Genomic DNA, 22,627 nt, shown 5'->3' with positions numbered 1-22,627 from the left:
TCCTATATCCAGGCAGCCTAGATGCAGCATACAGCCTTTCATTGACTTCCTTTATACAGTGGTGCCATCATAAACATAAATAGAGCAGCATACAACTATTAATGTCAATGACAGGCTGTACACTGCACCTGGGCTGCCTGGATGGAGGAAATTCAACTGCAATTACACAGAATGGGCTCAGCCACCTGTGTGCAAGAGACACAAATCTCAATAAAAGTAACATGAACTTTTCCTGTGTACTATCTCTCCCGTCTCATGTCATGCAATCAATTCAATAGATTTAGCCATTTAGCAACTGTGCACTCCATTTAGCACACTCCTGAACTCTGCACCCTGTACATAGCATCCTCCTGAGCCCTGCACTCTGTACGCAGCATCCTCCTGAGTCCTGCACTCTGTACCCAGCATCCTCCTGAGCCCTGCACTCTGTACGCAGCATACTCCTGAACCCTGCACTCGGTATACAGCATCCTCCTGAGCCCTGTACTCTGTACGCAGCATCCTCCTGAGCCCTGCACTCTGTATGCAGCATCCTCCTGAGCCCTGCACTCTGTACGCAGCATCCTCCTGAGCCCTGTACTCTGTAAGCAGTATCCTCCTGAGCCCTGTACTCTGTACGCAGCATCCTCCTGAGCCCTGTACTCTGTACGGAGCATCCTCCTGAGCCCTGCACTCTGTATGCAGCATCCTCCTGAGCCCTGCACTCTGTACGCAGCATCCTCCTGAGCCCTGCACTCTGTATGTAACATCCTCCTGAGCCCTGCACTCTGTACGTAGCATCCTCCTGAGCCCTGCACTCTGTATGCAGCATCCTCCTGAGCCCTGCACTCTGTACGCAGCATCCTCCTGAGCCCTGCACTCTGTACGTAGCATCCTCCTGAGCCCTGCACTCTGTGCGCAGCATCCTCCTGAGCCCTGCACTTTGTATGCAGCATCCTCCTGAGCCCTGCACTCTGTATGCAGCATCCTCCTGAGCCCTGTACTCTGTACGCAGCATCCTCCTGAGCCCTGCAGTCTGTATGCAGCATCCCCCTGAGCCCTGCACTCTGTACGCAGCATCCTCCTGAGCCCTGCACTCTGTATGTAACATCCTCCTGAGCCCTGCACTCTGTACGTAGCATCCTCCTGAGCCCAGCACTCGGTACATAGCATCCTCCTGAGCCCTGCACTCTGTACATAGCATCCTCCTGAGCCCTGCACTCTGTACGTAGCATCCTCCTGAACCCTGCACATAGCAACCTCCTGAACCCTGCACGTAGCTCCAGCATACAGGGGCACACTGACCACCAATATGCAGGGTCAGTGGTTACCAGTATACAGAGGACTTAACAAATCAAGTAAAACAACTACCATGAAACTAAAAAATTTTTAAAAGCAATAAGAGAATCTTGATAGCTGGTTCCCTCATCTAACGTGAATCGATAAAAAGCAAAAAATTCAGTGCTGCCCTAAACCTCATCTATAAAATTGTACAAATGGACCTATAAGTGCAATGGTAAAACCTATAAATAAATATCCAGTGCAAATCAATGTATTGCAATATAGTAGTGATGGTGTCAACCCCTCTGCAAAAATATTTTAAGAAATTGCAGAGTTTCAATGTGCAAATAATGCTGAAACCCTCTACATACAATCATAACAGAGATGCAAATCAACCAGTGTATTAAAACAAAGATTTGATGTTGTCACCCTCTCTGCAAAAGGTAAGAAATATTGCAAGGCTGCAATGTGAAAATAGTGGTGGAACCCCCTATATATAATAATAATAAAATGTAAAATAAGTACATCAATTGTACATTTTATTATTATATTATATATAGGGGGTTACACCAAGATTTTTACATTGCAGCTCTGCAATATTTCTTACCTTTTGCAGAGAGGGTGACAACATCAAATCTTTGTTTTAATACACTGGTTGATTTGCATCTCTGTTATGATTGTATGTAGAGGGTTTCAGCATTATTTGCACATTGAAACTCTGCAATTTCTTAAAATATTTTTGCAGAGGGGGTAACACCATCACTACTACTGTATATTGCAATACATTGATTTGCACTGGATATTTATTTATAGGTTTTACCATTGCACTTATAGGTCCATTTGTACAATTTTATAGATCACTTCTATTTATCACTTCTATGTTCTAACACACTGGTTGTTTTGTATCTCTGTTATTATTATTGTATTGCAATTTTTTAAAATATTTTTGCAGGGGGGGGGGGGGGTGACACCATCACTACTATATTGCAATACATTGGTTGATTTGCACAGGATATTCATTTACAGGTTTTACTATTGCACTTATAAGACCATTTTTAGAATTGTATAAAGGAAGTGCAGGGTTGTGCTGCATTTTATGGCTTTTTATTGGTGTACACAGGCCAGGACATACTGATCACAATTGTACGCCATGAAGAAACCTCCACTTGCTGACCACGCCCACTTGGTGGTCACACCCACTTTTTGGTCATGCCCACAGGTGTGCAGTAGCATTACCACCCTCCCTTTTACCTCAAGCACCACCATAGCACCCCACAAAAAAATCGTCAGGAGCAGCCCCTGCACGGATCGGATTAGAATGTTACCTCCCCATCACTCCTTCCAAATTGTTTCTCTTTTTTATCTTCTTAACATTTGGTAGTCATATCCCCAAAAAGTCTAAGAAGTATCTTTTTTTTTTTATCTCATGGGCGAAATGTGAGAAATAATGTATATATCATACAATTATTCCATAAACACATACACTGCATATATAATTTGAGGAAAATATGCTTATAAAATAGTTGACCATTTGCCAATAAAAAAAAAATAAAAAAAATATGTCCCCGCATTTTATTTTAAAAATCTGGTCATCTTACGTTAATGAGCTGGCCAATCACCACACAGGCTGCAGACATAACACTGAACCAATCACCAGAATCCTCATCATTCAATTCTGCCCTTATCTCCTGAGTGATAGCCAAATCCACTTATCAACTATTTGCAGGCAGCACAGGCTCAATGGCTAGCTGCTTTGAGCCCCACAACAATGACTTGGCCCAGAGCAGCTGCCCCGTTTCCCCCATGTTAAAGACAGCCCTGCTTGCCCTGCTTTGGGCTGCTCTAGCCTTCACTGGCTGCAGAGCTGGCTGCTTCCCCCAGCCTTGTGGAGAATAATAGAATGTTTATGTGGTCTCAGCCAAATCCCTGGGGAAGAATGCCCAGTAGATGGCTGAGGAGTGCATAAATAGTCTGGGCTTGAGGCAGCCGGGTTTCTTGTCCAGGAGGAGAAATTTCAAACCTGAAAGGCTGCTGCCCTTCTGGGCAGTCCATCTGTTCTCCTACATGTGGGGGGGGGGGGGGGGGGGGCTGTTCTGCTGAAATTTGCTGGAACTGATTATGAGATTTCACTGAGGATCTGGTCTGGAGAGAAATGTCTGGCTGATACTGGAAGGATGCATCCAAGTTTCCAGGGACACTGTGAGTACAGACCTGGGTGTAGGATCCTAGTGACTGTGTGCTGCTACTATCCCTTATGTACACTTGTGCTCATAAGTTTACATACCCTGGCAGAATTTTATGATTTCTTGGCCATTTTTCAAAGAATATGAATGATAACACAAAAACTTTTCTTTCCATGTTTAGTGTTTGGCTGAAGCCATTTATTATCAATCAACTGTGTTTACTCTTTTTAAATCATAATGACAACAGAAACTACCCAAATTACCCTGATCAAAAGTTTATATACCCTGGTGATTTTGGCCTGATAACATGGACACAAGTTGACACAAATGGGTTTGATTGGCTATTAAAGGTAACCATCCTCACCTGTGATCTGTTTGCTTGTAATTAGTGTGTGACGTTTCTGGATTCTGAGTGATGGGGAAAGCAAAAGAATTGTCAAAGGATCTGAGGGAAAAGGTAGTTGAACTGTATAAAACAGGAAAGGGATATAAAAAGATATCCAAGCAATTGAGAATGCCAATCCGCAGTGTTCAAACTCTAATCAAGGATTGGAAAATGAGGGGTTCTGTTATAACCAAATCACGGTCAGGTAGACCAACTAAAATTGCAGCCACAACTGCCAGGAAAATTGTTCGGGATGCAAAGAAAAACCCACAAATAACTTCAGATGAAATACAGGACTCTCTGAAAACATGTGGTGTGGCTGTTTCAATATGTACAATAAAAAGGCACTTGAAGAAAGCAATTACTACGCAAATGCCACAAAGTATCACAAAGAAATTTGGTCAGAATTGGTGGCAAGATGAATGCAGTATGTTACCAAAAAATACTGGAGGAAAATATGCATTCATCAGCCCGGAAGCTGCGCATGGGACGTACTTGGACATTCCAACATGACAATGATCCTAAACACAAGGCCAAGTCGACCTGTCATTGGCTACAGCAGAATTAAGTGAAGGTTCTGGAGTGGCCATCTCAGTATCCTGACCTCATTGCGTCACTCTGGGGAGATCTCAAAGGTGCAGTTCATGCAAGACAGCTCAAGAATTTACAGGAACTGGAGTCTTTTTGCCAGGAAGAATGAGCAGCTTTACCATCTGAGAAGATAAAGAGCCTCATTCACAAATACCACAAAAAACTTCAAGCTGTCATTGATGTTAAAGGGGGCAATACACAGTATTAAGAACTGGGGTATGTAAACTTTTGATCAGGATCATTTGGGTCGTTTCTGTTGTCTGTTGTTATGATTTAAAAAGAGTAAACACAGTTGATTGACAATCCATGGCTTCAGCCAAACACTAACCATGAGTGAAAGAAAAGTTTTTGTGTTATCATTCAGATTCTCTGAAAAATGGCCAAGAAATAAAATTCTGCAAGGGTATGTAAGCTTATGAATAGGGTTGAGCGAACCTGGACTGTATTGTTCGGGATCGTAACGGACTTTTGAGTATTCGGTATCCGGACACGGACCCGAACATTTCACTGTATGTTCGGGATACTGTCCATTGTTCGGTAATGTTATTTGATGTTTTGGCGCGGTTGTAATGGCGCGGTTTCAACAGGTGCAAGGCAGCCAATCAGCAAGCGTTTAACTAGTGTGCCCTTAGAAGCCATCACAGCCATGCCTACTAATAGCATGGTTGTGATTGGCCAGTGCAGCATGTGACCCAGAGTCTATATAAGCTAGAGTCACACAGTGCCGCGCATCACTCTGCTCAAACTATACTAGGGAGAGGTTCCTGATGCTGCTGCTGAGGGAGAGATAGGAGATTATTGTAGGGTCAGGCTTTAGATTGCTTTGAGGGAAAGAATAGGAAGAATCTTCTTTAACCAGACAGCGATCTACATTGATTGTATTGTGTGGGGGTGCAGTGCACAATCTTTATGCCCTGACCTGAGCCCAGTGAGGAGGAGGCGGGAGAAAAAAAAACTTTTATCAGTCTATTAGGTGGGCGGCGTGCGGTGTGTAGCGGCCATTTCATGCAAGCTCAGTGCATATGTGTCTGCTTAATCTGAATTTAAAAAAGAAAAAACTTTTTTCCTTCATATTTTACTTTGACATACATTGTTTAGACAAACACTGCTTTTCTAACCTGCTCTTCAAAAAGCGCCAGTATTTAGGGAAAAAAAAATATTTTTCAGTTTTTCATTCAAATCGTTTTTTTTTTTTATTCAGTAGCGGAATAGAACAACAAAAGTATCCAACCTATTAGGCGTGTGGTGTGAAGCGGCCATTTAATGCAAGCTCAGTGCATATGTGTCTGCTTAATCTGCATTTAAAACAGGAAAAAAACTTTTTTCCTTCATATTTTACTGTGACTTACAGCGTTTAGACACTGCAGTTCAAATCTGCTATTCAACAAGCACCAATTAAGGGGACAATTATTTTTCAGATTTTCATTCATACGTTACAGTGAGTTTATCCGCTTTGCAATAAAAACCCATTTAGGGGAAAAAAATGTAATTGCAGCCTAGTCTGCATATGTTACAGTGAGATACACCCATTGGATACTGTTGTTGTATTCCGCTTTGCAATAAAAACCCATTTAGGGGAAAAAAATAAATTGCAGCCTAGTCTGCATATGTTACAGTGAGATACACCCATTGCATACTGTTGTATTCTGCTTTGCAATAAAAACCCATTTAGGGGATAAAAAGCTAATTGCGGCCTAGTCTGCATATGTTACAGTGAGATACACCCATTGCATACTGTTGTATTCCGCTTTGCAATAAAAACCCATTTTGGGGGAAAAAAAATTGCGGCCTAGTCTGCATATTTTACTGTGAGATACACCCTTTGTATACTGTTGTTCTATTCTGCTATTCAATAAACACCCATTTAGGGAAAAAATATTAAATTGCGGCCTAGTCAGCAAATGTTACAGTGAGATACACCCATTGGATACTGTTGTTCTATTCCGCTATTCAATAAACACCCATTTAGGGAAAAAATATTAAATTGCGGCCTAGTCTGCATATGTTACAGCGCAACAAGGCACACAGGTCTCGCATGGAGGCCCAGTTATTGGTGGTGAAGTGGTGCTGTTCCGCAGAGCGACTCATGCGTGCGTGGTAAAGCTGAAACTCCACTATGACCTGCTGTTGCTCGCACAGTCTGGCCAGCATGTGCAAGGTGGAGTTCCACCTTGTGGGCATGTCACATATGAGGGGGGGAGCGGGAAGGCCGAAGTTACGCTGCAGCGGTGACAGGCGAGCAGCAGCAGGGTGAGAACGCCAAAAGTGCTCACAGACGGCCCGCACTTTCTGCAGCAGCTCTGACATATCGGGGTAATTTATAAGGAGCCTCTGCACCACCAAATTCAGCACATGCGCCAGGCAAAGGATGTGTGTCAAACCGGCTAGGCCCAGAGCTGCTACGAGATTTCGCCCATTATCGCACACCACCAGGCCGGGCTTGAGGCTCACTGGCACCAACCACTCATCGGTCTGCTGTTCAATGCCCCTCCACAACTCCTGCGCGGTGTGTGTTTTTTCCCCCAAACAGGCACGTTTTAAAACTGCCTGCTGTCATTTACCCCTGGCTGTGCTGAAGTTGGTGGTGAAGGTGTTACGCTGACCGGATGAGGAGGCGGTAGAAGATGAGGTAGCGGAGTAGGAGTAGTTAGGAACAGAAGGCAAACTGAAGCGCACTGAAATCTTTGGTGGTGGAAGGACAAGCCGCCACTGTATTTACCCAGTGTGCTGTTAGGGAGATATAACGTCTCTGACCGTGCTTACTGGTCCATGTATCCGTAGTTAGGTGGACCTTGCTACAGATGGCGTTGCGCAGTGCACACCTGATTTTGTCACCCACTTGGTTGTGCAGGGAAGGGATGGCTTGCCTGGAAAAGTAGTGGCAGCTGGGCACGATGTACTGTGGGACAGCAACCGCCATAAGGCTTTTAAAACTCTGCGTCTCCACCAGATGGAATGACAGCATTTCAAAGGCCAGGAATTTTGAAATGCTGGCATTCAGGGCCAGGGATCGCAGGTGGGTGGGGGGGGGTACTTCCTCTTTCGCTCCAGTGTTTGGGAGATAGAAAGCTGAACGCTTCCACGGGACATTGTGAAGATGGTTGTTGGTGACCCAGGTGGTGGTGTTGCTGGCAGATCCTCTGTTTGCGGGGTGGCAGGTGCCGGTCTCACTACAGAGGTGGATGAAGAGGCCGAGACTGCAGCAGAAGAGGAAGCAGGAGGAGCCAGAGACCTTTCTTGGTTTTTGAGGTGTCTGCTCCACTGCAGCTCGTGCTTTGCACTTAGATGCCTGGTCATGCAGGTTGTGCTCAGGTTGAGAAGGTTTATGCCTCGCCTCAGGCTCTGATTGCACAGCGTGCAAACCACTCGTGTCCTGTCATCATCACGTTGTCTGAAGAACTGCCACGCTAGGGAACTTCTTTGAGCTGGCTTTGGTATGCTTTGGTATGCTTGGTCCCTTGCTGTGTTGGGCAGTAGCAGGCGTAGTGTCTAGGGCACGGCCGCTCCGTTTTTGCACCCTGCTCCCTTTTCTGCTGTGCTGGTGGCTCTGTGCGACCCCCGCCTCTTCCTCCAAACTACTCAGGTCACCTGCATGACGTTCATTCCATGTGGGGTCGAGGACCTCATCGTCCTCCACATCATCTTCCACACAGTCTTCACCCCTGTAACCCTTGTTGGTCTCCACAATTCGGAATTCCACAGCAGTTGGCACCTGTGTTTCGTCATCATCCGAGACGTGCTGCGAGGGTCCTCCCATGTACTCATCTTGAGACATAAGTGGTTGGGCATCGGTGTACTCAATCTCTTCCACTTCTGGGGCAGGGCTAGGTGGATGGCCCTGGGAAACCATGCTAACAGAGTCATCAAAAAGAAGAAGAGACTGCAGGACTTGGGGCTCAAACTGCTTGGCTGATTTGCAAGGGGGTGAGGTGAAAGATTGATGGACATCGGCTGCAGGTGCCAACTCTGACCTTTCAGCAGAAGACTGGGTGGGAGACAATGTGAAAGAACTGGAAGCACTGTCAGCAACCCAATCTACTATCGCCTGTACTTCTTCTGGCCTCAACATTTGTGGAGGCGCATTAGGCCCTGTCAAATACTGCTGTAAGGTTCTGTCGCCTACTCGCAGCTGAGAAAGGTGTTTCACTTGTGCGTGTAGCTGGCACAGATCGACCACATCCTCTCCTTGCAACAGGAGCTCCACCAGCAGCACCACGACCCAGCACTAACATGGTGGAGCAGTATGTGTGCACACGCCTAGACGTACTGAATGACGGGTCTGCCCCCTTCAACTTCTGGGTCTCCAAATTGGGCACATGGCCTGAGCTTGCCCTTTATGCTTGGAAAAGGTGGCCTGCCCTGCAGCCAGTGTATTATCTGAACATGTATTTAGCACGGCTGGGGGCATTATCACAGACAAGCCACCAGTCCAGAGCCAATGTGGACAAGCTCACGTTCATTAAAATGAACCAGGCATGGATCCCACAGGACTTGTCGGTACCTTGTACAGAATAGACATGTATACCAGCCTTACCCAGCCATTGTTGTATTTGATCTTTCTAACTCTTTTGGGGTGTACCCTAATTTAAAAAGAAATAAAATTAAAAACAAAAATGAGTGTTGGCTACCTCGTCCTCCTCCACCGCCACTTCCACCTACACCGCCACATCCACCGCCACCTCAACCTCCTACTCCATATGGGCCTCGTCCTCCTCCTCCATCGCCGCCGCCGCTTCCACCTACACCGCCATATCCACCGCCACCTCTACCTCCTACTCCATATGGGCCTCGTCCTCCTCCTACATCATTCAAGATTATTATTTTTTATTTTTCTGTTTTTTATGTTATTTTGTTTGTTTTTATGTTACATTTATTTGCAGAGCACTTGCCATGCTCTTAAGATGATTTTGCTGCCATTTGCAGCCCTCTAGCCCTTTCCATGTTTGTTTTAGAACCATTTTAGTGCTCAGAAGGTCGGGTCACCATTGACTTCAATGGGGTTCAAGATTGGGGTAAAGTTCGGGTTAAGTCAGAGTCAGGAACCTGGACTTTTTTTTTCAAGTACGGCTGGACCCGCCGAACCCGGACATCCAGGTGTTCGCTCAACCCTACTTACGAACACAACTGCATTGGTGCCATAACTTGCTTGAATTAGGACATTTCCTTTTGTGTCTTAGTGTTGCTCAATCCCTTAATTGTTGCTATAGAGACTAAGAAGGGCTCAGAAGATTTAACAAAGAGTTTTCCCCTGTTCCTACATTGTGCTACTAGCTTATCCCACACTTTTCCTGCACCCTATCTAAGTTCAGCTTTAAATAAAGCATCAAAAGGATACCCTTAGACTATTTATTGAGCCAGAAGAGTGACCAGCAAGAAGAGTGTTACTGTGTACCTAGCTGCCGTTGCACTCGCTTGGGAAAAGTAACTGGGGCAAAACAGCGGGCCCTTTCAGGGGTGAGCACTACACCTGCAAGGTACCCTCCCAATGTTGAAGGCATGTGGCCTGATATGAATCAGGCAGGGGCGATGCACACTCGCCGCCTTCCCATTTCTGGCCACACAGGCTGCATGCCTGGATAATTATATGGTAATAATTTTTTGGGGAACCTCATGCCATTTTAACCCTTACACTGCCAGAGCAGTTTTTGCTTTTTTTTTGCACACATTTAAAAAAATCATATATACAGTATATATTTTCTGAAGGCAGAGACCTTTTAGAACAATACTGGAGGTTCTAATTTATTTTGTCCCTAAATAATTGAACAATGGATTATCAAGCACAAATTTTTCAATAAAAAATACAGAAAGTGCAGTATGATTAGTAAAATCAGTTTTATTAAAGTAAAAGTATGCACTTACAAGGTTAAATAAGTTTAAAAGCTTATAGATCGTAAAAACATTGGGATAAAAACCTGCCTATATTTCTTCCGGTCCATGACTGCCTCTGTCATAACCCCTATGTGTCACGTCACCATCCCCTGATGGTGACACCTGACGGTGACGTGACGTGTAGGGCCTGATGGAGGCAGTCCTGTACCAGGAGTGACATATGTGGGTGTTTATCCTGATGTTGTTACGATATTTAAGCTTTTAAACTCATTTACCTTGTAAGTGCATAATTTGACTTTATTAAAACAGATTTTACTGATCATACTGCACTTTTCCCCCCTCACATGATCAGTACCACAGATATTAGAGATAAGAGTCTTCTCTCAATATTGAGAGAGCAATCTGGTTTACAGGAGGTCTGAACCATATAATACAACCATAAATAGATGGGCGAATGTTACACTGTGCATATCATTTATTGGAAGATGAGAGTTGAGAGAGCATTGGGGTGTCACGACATGATCTATTGTGGAAGCACTGTGATTAATGCACAAGGTGTGGGATTTTCAGCACACAAGAAGCACAAGGGAACTCTGATGGACATTGAGCACTTGTTATATTCACTTTTATGTACATAATTTGTTGCTAAACTAAATGTTTTGATATTTCATGATGTAGCACCCTCCTAGATAGGTGCTAGGAAAAAGCATTATTATGATCCATCTGCTTATTAGGGGAGCCTGATCTGTTAGTCATGCCTGTTGCATGTGTCCAGGCGTGAGTCACTTGGTCTGAGGGAGTGTCCCCACTGTATCCAATAGTGGAGCCTGTTGGACAGTGAAGGAAACCTGGCCAGTAGCAAATGGGCTTTTGTGGCAGTTCCAGTGGGAGGGCACTACCGCAGTGCATCCTGGGATTGACCATAAAAGCCAAGGGCACATGTGACAGGGCATCTTTGGCAGGAAGCAGAGTCCCAAGAGGAAGGTGATGGCTGTCTCTCCTCCTGCTGTCTGAGGAAGGTGTCCACAGGCAGTCGGCCAATGAGCCAGGTGTGGAGCTGAGCCTGAAGGATCCTGGAAAGCTGATGGTGGAGCTGCTGGCAGAGTCATCTGGGAAAAACAGTGTCTGTGAGTACCAGCGGGCTTGCCAAGGGGTCTGCCCAGGAAGGGGGACCACTCCAGAGAAGTCAGGGGATAGAAGGTCAGCTCACACAGTATGCAAGAGTAAAGGGGGTGCCAAGTAGAACCCTGAAGAGTAGGGGTTAAGGGGGTGCCAAGCGGGGCCCTGAAGAGTAATTCACTATACAGTTCCCTTATCAAATACTTCACTACAGTGGCAAGGTGAAGCAGCAGCCTTGCCGCACTCAACATAGTTAGAAGTCCTAAAATTGTGCATAGTTCATCCAGCTGGAGTATCCCACTCATCCCTTCTCCTATCCAAGTTCTAAAATAAAACCAACAAAAAAACACATCCCCTGGACTGTTTTCTGATTGAGCCAGACGCTTAAAGTACTTTGAATTGTTAAGTTGCTGCTATAGGTAACCTATGGGAACCTGCTTCAAGCAGTTCCCCAGGGAGTAGTGCTACATTTGGGGGCTCATCCGGTATGTCACCCTGGGTTACCGGTCCAGTTGCTAATGGCAACGGCCGAAGAAAATCTGCGAAAACACAATTTTTGGCTCAAAGACTGTGTTCTAATGCTCAAGACAAATGTGAGGCCTGCTCTACAGGAGATAGGGAGAGTGGGATGAAGAGAGAATTGAACACTAATGGTTGCTTAGGGCAACGGAAATATTCCTGTCAGAATCGCAAACTGTGCAGTCAAGTGCTGAGAAATTTCTGTCTGAATCGTTGTTTATTCCTGTGATGTGCTGGAAGGCGGGAGAAATGCATCTTTCTGTAAACATGGACTGTACTTCACTACAGTGGCAAGGTGAAGCAGCAGCCTTGCCGCACTCAACATAGGTAGAAGTCCTAAAATTGCGCATAGTTCATTCAGTTGGAGTATCCCCTTCACCTATCCAAGTTCTAAAATATATCCAACAGAAAAAACACATCCCCTGAACTGTTTTCTGACTGAGCCAAATGCTTAAAGTACTTTGAATTGCTAAGTTGTTGCTAGGGGTAACCCAGGGGAACCCGCTTCAATCAGCTCCACAGGGAGTAGTGCTACAGTTACATTGAGGATAACACATGATATTATGATGTATGTTATTAGATTGGTGTCCAACAGTTGCATCACACGGTAAGTTTTGGTCAATCATTATGAACATTTGCAATGCAACACACTTATTTATTTAATTTCATTACAAATGTTGAAGCATCTTCTTTGAACCCCATCCTGGGGTGTGTGCAGAGAAGTGTATGCAGAAAGGGGCACCATGTACATAATAGACATAGGAAATAGATAAAAACATACTCGCTTCTTAAAGTTCCTGAATAACACAATTAGGCCTTCCTTTAAAAATGGATGAATTAGTGAAAAAGAAAAAGTAGAAAAATAATAGCTAAGGAGAAAAGAGAAGGAAACATTTTAATGGCTAATAAGGTTAATTAGTGGCTAACTAGGGAGTTAAATAGATATAGTTTGCAATATTATTACTATTTTTTTTTTTTTTTAACCTTGACCAAGTTGCTTTAACTGACATTATGTGTAAAACAAAGGAAATTCCTTTGATGTGCAATAAAGTAACTAATTAAAAATACATTATAGCAATAACATTGATGCAGTGAATTTACAAAGCCTGCAAACAGTGTTTGTGGGCTCTGTTTATACTAGAGCCCCTTCCAGCTCTTCTTTACCAGAGTCTGGGATCAGGATGAAGGCTAAAAACACTGTTTGCAGGCTTCATTTACACAGGAACAATGCCAGGGCTCGAGTCCTGTGGGAACGCATGGGGACGAAGTTCCTGTACTCTTTCCACAGCAGGAACGCCATTCCCATTACCTCCTGTAAGGGGCCCGGCCGGCAGCTGTAGGTTTCACAGAGCATCCATCCAGAGCACTTTATTTTTGCTTCTGCCTGTTTCCCGAGTTCCCCCCTGCTCCCATGTGGTCTGACCATATATCCTAGGCCCCATCAGTTCACTCAGAGGGGCCCCGGAGGCTTTTTTCTAAGTCCCTTGGTCAGGCGGATTAACACCATTCAGTGCCCCATTCCCTGAAAAAGAAAAGAAAGTTCCGGTCCTGGCCGAGTGATATCTGTCACAGGGAGCAGAGGCTGTCAGCAGCTTCTTCACTGACTGTCTCCTTCAGCAAGTAAGTGCTGAGGAGAGGGCAGGCTCAGGCTGAGGGGAAATCAGCAGCAGCCAAAAGCCATCACAGCACAAAGGGACAGTATGAGGAAAGTGGGGACCAGCAAGTCTGCAGTGAATGTTGCTTAAATAAGGTATTGTCACTAAAAACACAGCTTCTTCACCTATGCCATGCCCATACTTGCCAACTGTCCCTTTTTTCCTGGGACAGTCCCTGCAAATAGGAGCCTGTCCCGGGTAATTTATATTGTCCCTGGAAGTGCCTGTTAATCAGGCTGCCCATAAATGTTACGCAGAAGTAGTGTAGCTGAATGAGAGACTTATTCCAACTCTGCTACTGTGGCCTTAAGTTTGAAATTCCCTTTTTTAATCTCCTGTAATTCTCTCTTTGTTGAGTAGACTCTATAATCTGATAAATAGGCGAGATTAATTATGCAGAGTGGGCGGAGCTTCAGGGAAGTGGGTGTGGTAATTGATAGCTGTGCTGCAAAGGGTATCTGGAATTTTTTTTTAAATGTTGGCAACTATGCATGCCTCTATTGCACATGATTGATGATACAGCAGCTAAATTTGATCATTATCATCATGTTAATCACACAGTGCAGGTGCATTGAACCACAGCATCTGTATTGTGTGATTATCATGATGATAATGATGATGATCACAGGACAGTGAAAAGCATTCTTAGGCCTCATTTAGGGCCCATTTACACTTGGCACTGCAGATATGTGTCTCCGGTGCAGGGCCATCTTTTACCAGCATGGGAATGCACAAAGTATTGTGTGTATCCGCCTGCCAGTGTCCTATCCATTTCTACTGGGACACGCAGTTGCATGGGTACAACCACTGCATCCTATTCTAACATGCAGGTAGGGGTGGGTGCAGGTCCAAATAGAAATGAATGGGAAGCGGGCACGGGGACGCCCACAATACTTTGTGCATCCCCATGCTGGTAAAATACAGCTCTGCACAGGAGACACAACCTACACTTCATGTGAATGGGCCCTTACACTTGTGTTTAGGGTGTGGAAAAATTTTTTTTTTTTTTTTTTCTACCAACCCCAAAACATTCACCCTCATACTGCAAAACAGCAGAGGATGGATACTATATGCTGTGGCCATGATGCTTTTTGTGTAGCAAAAATGATCCCCATGGTTGTGTTCAGCCGCCACTTGCATCTGTTTTCCGAAGCTCTCCCATTCCATCAGGTTGGGTTGGCATTGCACAAAGGAGAAGAAGGAACACATGTTTCTTTCTCTCCTCTGTGACAAATAAAGCTGGAAGCTAGAAGGATTTTGTCACTTCCAGATTCAGGTCTGTATTTACTTGTTTGGTACCAGCCAGGAAAGCAGCCAACCAAACTGATCTTTGTTCACCAGCTGCCTTGGAGGGCAGGGGAGGGATCAGGAGCCTAAAAGATCCCAGATCTCCCCATAAAGAGCACCTGTAACTGCAAAAGATATCACAAGGGATGTTATTAATCCCTTGTGACAGCAATAAAGTTGAATGAAAAAAAAAACATAAAAAAAAGCAATAATTCTAGCGCCAAAGCTTACATTTAACTGTACACTGATAACCTGGAAAGGCTTTTTAGCATCGCCTATTGACAATTTTAGATACTGTTGTTTATCGGCATCTCACAGGCATTTGAAATTTTAAGTCCCGGTTCACATTTGTGCGATGCGGGAACGCTGCGAATATACAGCGTGATCCCGCATCGCATTCGCACCCCTGGCAGTTCACACTGCCATATGCGATATGCAGGGGGTGTCAATTAAAAGTTAAGGACACCCCCAGTTGTGATCGCATATCGCAGTGCGATCTGCAAGTTTGCACAGAATCGGATCGCACTAGTGTGAACAACTATGGGATCCGATTCTGCTGTGGATAAAAAAAAGGGTCAGGTGCGAGTTTAGTGTGGATGCGGTGCGAATTCAGCCATACAAAGTGTATGGCTGAAATTTGCACCGCACATGAGATCGCATGTAATTTAGGAGCAGTGTGCTCCGAATTACATGCGATCTCCGTGATCGCACTAATGTGAACCGGGGCTAAAGCATGATACAGTATGTTTGATATCTATTTACTCAATGCAATATTTTAGAAAAAAATGGGTATTATATTGTGTTTGTGTGCACTAAATTGAGTTTAAGTGTATATTTTCCTTAAAAATATGTGTTTTAAAAATGGCTGCACAAATTTCATGTTACATAAAAAATTGCAACAATGTCCATTGGATTCTCCAGGGCCTCTGTTTTCAGAAAATATATAATGGGGGTTCTAAGAAATTTTATAGCAAAAAAAAAAAACGCTGATCGTGAAAAATGTCAAAATTGTTCCAGACAGACAGACAGACAGGCAGGCCTGCGACTGCTTACCATGTTGCTAAAGTGGCCCTTACTAAAAAGGTGTGTGTATATATATATATATATATATATATATATATATATATATATATATATATACAAACACACACACACTTTTTTATTTTTTGAGGTGGGGGGATGGGATCTTGGGTGAGTTCCCACACTTTTTTTCTCAGGACTTGACCCCTGAACAAGGCACTATGCTTTTGCAAAACAGTTACCTAAGGAAACCTTTTTTAACCAGGTTGCCCTAAGGTTTCTTCAGGGGTGCCTTGGCAAAATGCCTAAAGATTGATCAAAAATTGTATACAAGCCAGCAGGTGGATCAAGCCTGCCTTTAAGTTACACAAAGCCATGGGTTTTCATTATGCACTATTACAACTTTTTCTGGCATCCTAACAACCAATGACGTCATCAGTTGATAAGGAGGATGTCTGTTGCATCCACAGCATCCTTATTTGACCCTCCTCTGCCCCCCTCCATCAGCACTGGGGTTACATTAGCTGACTGATGGAGAGAAATTGAGGGAGAAGAGAAACATAAAAATACCAGTCAGTACCAGTGTGCAAAAGTGTATTTACTTTGGATGAATAAATAACCTCTGACGCTGGATATCTTATGTGTGGATGTTGCTGCCTATTTTTAGGCACTGTTCTGAATTTGTAGAGACCTATCTGCTGACAGTCTAAAGATTTACGGCTGATTCGCAGCGCACTGATCTGCAAATCACATGCAATGTCTGTGCAATGTGAATTCAGCCATACAGATTGTATGGCTGAATCTGCATCGCATTTGGACCAAAGTCGCACAGGACCCTTTTTTTGGTCCACACCAGAATCGGATTGCATGGGTGTTTACACCTATGCAATCGGATTCATGTCCGAATTGACAGTTCACACTGCGATATGCGAACTGATCTGTGGGTGTTGTTACCTTTGTACTGACACCCCCAGCAATTCGCATATGGCAATGTAATCTGCCTGCCAGTCGAGTGTGATGCGGGAATCTGGAGTGGATTCGCAGGGTTCCCGCATCGCATATGTGTGAACCAGCACTAAGGATTCATACAACTGTCACTCGGGACTCACATATTTTCCCACTTGAAACCAATTTGAAAAATGTGTGAATTTTGGGTGAAAGTTGTTTGATTTATGGGTAAAAACATTACAAAATAGACCCCTATGGTGCATTTATTAATAGCAATCAGGTTTTAGTGATAACAGTACATGCATTTTGCTAAAAATACACACGATGGTGTAGTAGCACATTATCAGTGATTGCATTTTCCTGATGAATAGAAACTGGAATTTACGCCTTAACTCATATATTGTTGTACATATGAAGCACCCTCAGTCCTAAATAGGGCTGCTAATAAATTTACTGTGCTAGGTGGTAGCTAGTCTGGCAAATTTGTAGTCTTTGTGATCATTGGATTTTCCTCCTAAGCCTGTTTTCATGGTCTGGAGTCAGGCTCGGAGGCCAGTAGCTATAGCAGAGGAAGCTCACACGGAAACCAGCAGGATAGGAACACAGGTAAGTCACCTTGGCAGATGATGCAGGCTCACCTGAGGTTTGGAATCTAAGTACTAACCAGTGTTCACCAGAGCTCCTGATGGTGGAAATGGATTTTGCTGCGTGCTAGCACCAGGTCGCAGTCCTCAGGATCGCCCCACCAGGAGGTGAGCAGGCCAGGATCCAGTAGCGGATAGGGATCAAGCAGAAGCGTAGTCAAGGAGTAGCCAAAGGTCGATAACGAGTAGTTGCAGGTTGGGATTAAGCAGAAGCGCAGTCGAGGAACAAGTCAAATGTCGATAACGGATCATAGTGAAGATATGGACGGCAGCAGGAGAGACAAGCGAGATATTGGCTGGTGACGGTACAATATTCTGGCAACCAGGAAGAGCAGAGAAATGGCATAAATCAGGAAGTTCAGGGGAGCAAAGGGTTCAATGTTCAAGGAAATTAAGATTCATGGCAGAATCATTCAAGGATTTGCCCAGGGAACTGTCCAGCATTCCAGGAGGCTCAGCAAGCAGAGTTATTGCCAGACACAGTAGAGGTCCCAGGTTAAAGTCTGGGTCCTGACAACTTGTTTAGCTATGGTTTCTCCCTTTTGTCAACAGGTGGCACTGTTATCTTTGGCATTAGTGTGATTAATTACAGCGATTCTAGGTTAAGGATATGTATACTTTTCTCAGGCAATCATACCGGTTGCTGAGCATGCTGGGAGAGGGTATTTATTTTGGGGAAATCAGGTGGCCTTGGTCCTTTCCACCCAGAAACTCTGTGTGGGTGTGTGAGGAACAGCTGCTGCCTAAAGCCTGAGGCCTAGCCATGTGCTCATGGCTCTGCAAGGGAAAGCCTGTTCACTACCTGGAGGCAATACTGAGAAGTATGGAGTTCTGAGGTAGTACTAGAGGTTACTCTTCATGAGTCGGGGACTATGGAGTGGCTGGGGAAATTTCAAGAGAGAACACATCCAAGAGAATTTTGTACGATGCTGTAAGATGAATATTGTTACTATAGGAGACAGCTTATGCTACAAAGTACAGATTGCTGGTTCCAGCTCAAAGGCTCTTTTTCTGTACTGCTGTCTACCTTTTCTACATTTTATCTCCCACATTTTTCCTGTTATGAAAAATAAACTTCTCTTTGTTCAAGCATAAAAGTGACTGGCACCCATCTTTCTACCTTGTACACCACCCACTATGCCTACTAACCTGCACCCTGAGGAGGAATGTCATCCCTCACTGTCTCTGGGGGTCACCACCATGCCTCAGGAAGTTTGGGGGGGGGGGGGGGCGCTACACATATTTTGTGCTTTCTTATTCCAAAGCTTAGATCCTTTTGGTGTATTGTAAATGGGTCAGAACACTGATCTGTATTATGGTAAGAAAAAGATATACAACTCACAAGCAGCATAGCAGGTGAACCTGGATCGGGTTAAAAAAAACAAAATCATTAATCTTCTAGGCATGACTTTTTCATTGCCGCACCTACGGGCAAATGCCTGTGGTGTTTGCTTTGTAGGATTTAGCATACACAAGGTTGTGTGCAAGGAGAGCAATAAGGAAGAATGCATTGGCAGCAGTTTAAGGAAGACTATAGTCTGGTGTCATTTGGATAAGGCAATGGAATAAAAAATCTTCACTTGGTACAGAAGTCATCAGGAAGAGTTGTCAACAGAGTTTGATTTTCATCATTGGTGCTTGAACAGCACACAACATCTGTTTTTTTTTCCTAGTCCGTGGTGGTGCAAAAACCTGAAGTGAACAAAAAACATGCATGTGAAACACACTAAAAAAGTGCACTTAAGGGTGTGCCTTTAGTCCACCCCCCGAAGGGGTAAGACCTCTACCTTGATCCCCCCGAGGCACAAGGCTCCTGACATGGACAAAGTGTTTACAATGGTCTGCCTAGCCAGAAGGCCTAGCAGACCCTGTTCTTCTAGGTCATTGGTCGAGGGGCTCTCCCAGTGGCAGCCCGTGCATAGGGGGCGCCAGGGCGCCGCCCCCCTGCCCCTAAAAAAAAGAAAAAAAAAAAAGAAAAAAAAAATTACAAAAAGAACAAATAAAGTTGGGAAAAAAAGAATTGGGTTCACAGGCATATGCGGTGGCACTGTTGGCTATGGGGGGGGGGGTGGGGTTTACATCCCAGAAGAGGTGCCGATTGGCTGCGTTCTGGGGGCGTAACCTGGGCGCAAGTCATTGCGATTGGTCACCCCCACTTTCCTGATATCCTGGCTGTGATTGGTCCAGGCTCCAGCCTGGACCAATCATCATCCAGGACATCCGATTGCGACGCCGCTGACGTCGCAATAGGGGCGGTGCCGGTGCGTGCATCAGTCACTCACCGTCACCGCCCGGTCAGCTTCCCGCCGCCGAAGAGGAGTACAGAGAAGAAGCCGGCGCCGGTGACCCGCCGCAGAAGAGGCCGAGAGGGAGAAGCGCCGCTCACCTTCCCGCCGCCGAACGAAAAAGAGGAGAGGGAGAAGCTGCCGTGACTCACAGGTAAGTGCACTCTCAGTCGGGCAAGCACGCATAGCTCTGAATTGGGGGACAGTACATGTATACTGGTGGTCACTGGAGGCACGCACAGCTCTGCATTGGGGGACAGTACATGTATACTGGTGGTCACTGGAGGCACGCATAGCTCTGCATTGGGGGACAGTACATGTATACGGGTGGTCACTGGAGGCACGCATAGCTCTGCATTGGGGTACAGTACATGTATACTGGTGGTCACTGGAGGCACGCACGCATAGCTCTGCATTGGGGTACAGTACATGTATACTGGTGGTCACTGGAGGCACGCACGCATAGCTCTGCATTGGGGGACAGTACATGTATACTGGTGGTCACTGGAGGCACGCACGCATAGCTCTGCATTGGGGGACAGTACATGTATACTAGTGGTCACTGGAGGCACGCACGCATAGCTCTGCATTGGGGGACAGTACATGTATACTGGTGGTCACTGGAGGCACGCAAAGCTCTGCATTGGTGGACAGTACATGTATACTGGTGGTCACTGGAGGCACGCATAGCTCTGCATTGGGGGACAGTACATGTATACTGGTGGTCACTGGAGGCACGCACGCATAGCTCTGCATTGGGGGACAGTACATGTATACTGGTGGTCACTGGAGGCACGCACAGCTCTGCATTGGGGGACAGTACATGTATACTGGTGGTCACTGGAGGCACGCACAGCTCTGCATTGGGGTACAGTACATGTATACTGGTGGTCACTGGAGGCACGCACGCATAGCTCTGCATTGGGGTACAGTACATGTATACTGGTGGTCACTGGAGGCACACACGCATAGCTCTGCATTGGGGGACAGTACATGTATACTGGTGGTCACTGGAGGCACGCACAGCTCTGCATTGGGGGACAGTACATGTATACTGGTGGTCACCGGAGGCACGCATGCATAGCTCTGCATTGGGGGACAGTACATGTATACTGGTGGTCACTGGAGGCACGCACGCATAGCTCTGCATTGGGGGACAGTACATGTATACTGGTGGTCACTGGAGACACGCACAGCTCTGCATTGGGGTACAGTACATGTATACTGGTGGTCACTGGAGGCACGCACAGCTCTGCATTGGGGTACAGTACATGTATACTGGTGGTCACTGGAGGCACGCATGCATAGCTCTGCATTGGGGGACAGTACATGTATACTGGTGGTCACTGGAGGCACGCACAGCTCTGCATTGGGGTACAGTACATGTATACTGGTGGTCACTGGAGGCACGCACGCATAGCTCTGCATTGGGGTACAGTACATGTATACTGGTGGTCACTGGAGGCACGCACGCATAGCTCTGCATTGGGGGACAGTACATGTATACTGGTGGTCACTGGAGGCACGCACAGCTCTGCATTGGGGGACAGTACATGTATACTGGTGGTCACTGGAGGCACGCACGCATAGCTCTGTATTGGGGGACAGTACATGTATACTGGTGGTCACTGGAGGCACGCACGCATAGCTCTGCATTGGGGTACATGTATACTGGTGGTCACTGGAGGCACGCATAGCTCTGCATTGGGGTACAGTACATGTATACTGGTGGTCAGTGGAGGCACGCACGCATAGCTCTGCATTGGGAAACAGTACATGTATACTGGTGGTCACTGGAGGCACGCACGCATAGCTCTGCATTGGGGTACATGTATACTGGTGGTCACTGGAGGCACGCACGCATAGCTCTGCATTGGGGGACAGTACATGTATACTGGTGGTCACTGGAGGCACGCACGCATAGCTCTGCATTGGGGGACAGTACATGTATACTGGTGGTCACTGGAGGCACACACAGCTCTGTATTGGGGTACAGTACATGTATACTGGTGGTCACTGGAGGCACGCACGCATAGCTCTGCATTGGGGGACAGTACATGTATACTGGTGGTCACTGGAGGCACGCACGCATAGCTCTGCATTGGGGGACAGTACATGTATACTGGTGGTCACTGGAGGCACGCACGCATAGCTCTGCATTGGGGTACAGTACATGTATACTGGTGGTCACTGGAGGCACGCACGCATAGCTCTGCATTGGGGGACAGTACATGTATACTGGTGGTCACTGGAGGCACGCACGCATAGCTCTGCATTGGGGGACAGTACATGTATACTGGTGGTCACTGGAGGCACGCACGCATAGCTCTGCATTGGGGGACAGTACATGTATACTGGTGGTCACTGGAGGCACGCACGCATAGCTCTGCATTGGGGTACATGTATACTGGTTGTCACTGGAGGCACACACGCATAGCTCTGCATTGGGGAACATGTATAATGGTGGTCACTGGAGGCACGCATGCATAGCTCTGCATTGGGGTACATGTATACTGGTGGTCACTGGAGGCACGCACGCATAGCTCTGCATTGGGGTACATGTATAATGGTGGTCACTGGAGGCACGCATGCATAGCTCTGCATTGGGGTACATGTATACTGGTGGTCACTGGAGGCACGCACGCATAGCTCTGCATTGGGGTACATGTATACTGGCTGCACTGGAGGCACGCACGCATAGCTCTACATTGGGGTACATGTATAATGGTGGTCACTGGAGGCACGCACGCATAGCTCTGCATTGGGAGACATGTATACTGGTGGTCACTGGAGGCACGCACGCATAGCTCTGCATTGGGGGACATGTATACTGGTGGTCACTGGAGGCACGCACGCATAGCTCTGCATTGGGGTACATGTATACTGGTGGTCACTGGAGGCA

Source organism: Pelophylax lessonae (genome assembly GCF_965119305.1).
Source record: "Pelophylax lessonae genome assembly, chromosome: 8".
Taxonomy (NCBI): domain Eukaryota; kingdom Metazoa; phylum Chordata; class Amphibia; order Anura; family Ranidae; genus Pelophylax; species Pelophylax lessonae.
This window is presented reverse-complemented; position numbering follows the sequence as displayed.